The following is a 225-nucleotide window of genomic DNA, read 5'->3' as shown; positions in this document are numbered from 1 at the left end:
CGCGCGCCACTTAAAACCCGCGGGGGCTGGGGGAATGGGGGGCCCCCCCGCCAGCCTGTGCCGCTGAGGGACAGACAGAGGGACTGACCCATGGGGAGGGCGAGGCCAGCAGCACACAGGGAAAACAACCGGGAAGTGAAAGGAAAGGGGCGTTTTGCTAAATCTGAGCTGTTCTCACTGGGCCGGGGGGGAATCCCACCGAGAGCCCCTGATTCACAGGGGGAT

General features: G+C 64.9%; 1 protein-coding gene across 1 annotated transcript in view; it reads right to left on the bottom strand.

Annotated features, from left to right (window-relative positions):
- Positions 1-225, bottom strand: part of LOC104495282 (sulfhydryl oxidase 1-like) — a gene marked incomplete at both ends in the record, with an annotated part of 6,849 nt that overhangs the window by 547 nt on the left and 6,077 nt on the right. The gene's annotated exons all lie outside the window — the stretch shown is intronic.

This window comes from Buceros rhinoceros, unplaced genomic scaffold (genome assembly GCF_000710305.1).
Source record: "Buceros rhinoceros silvestris isolate BGI_N320 unplaced genomic scaffold, ASM71030v1 scaffold36346, whole genome shotgun sequence".
NCBI lineage: Eukaryota > Metazoa > Chordata > Aves > Bucerotiformes > Bucerotidae > Buceros > Buceros rhinoceros.
This window is presented reverse-complemented; position numbering and strand designations above follow the sequence as displayed.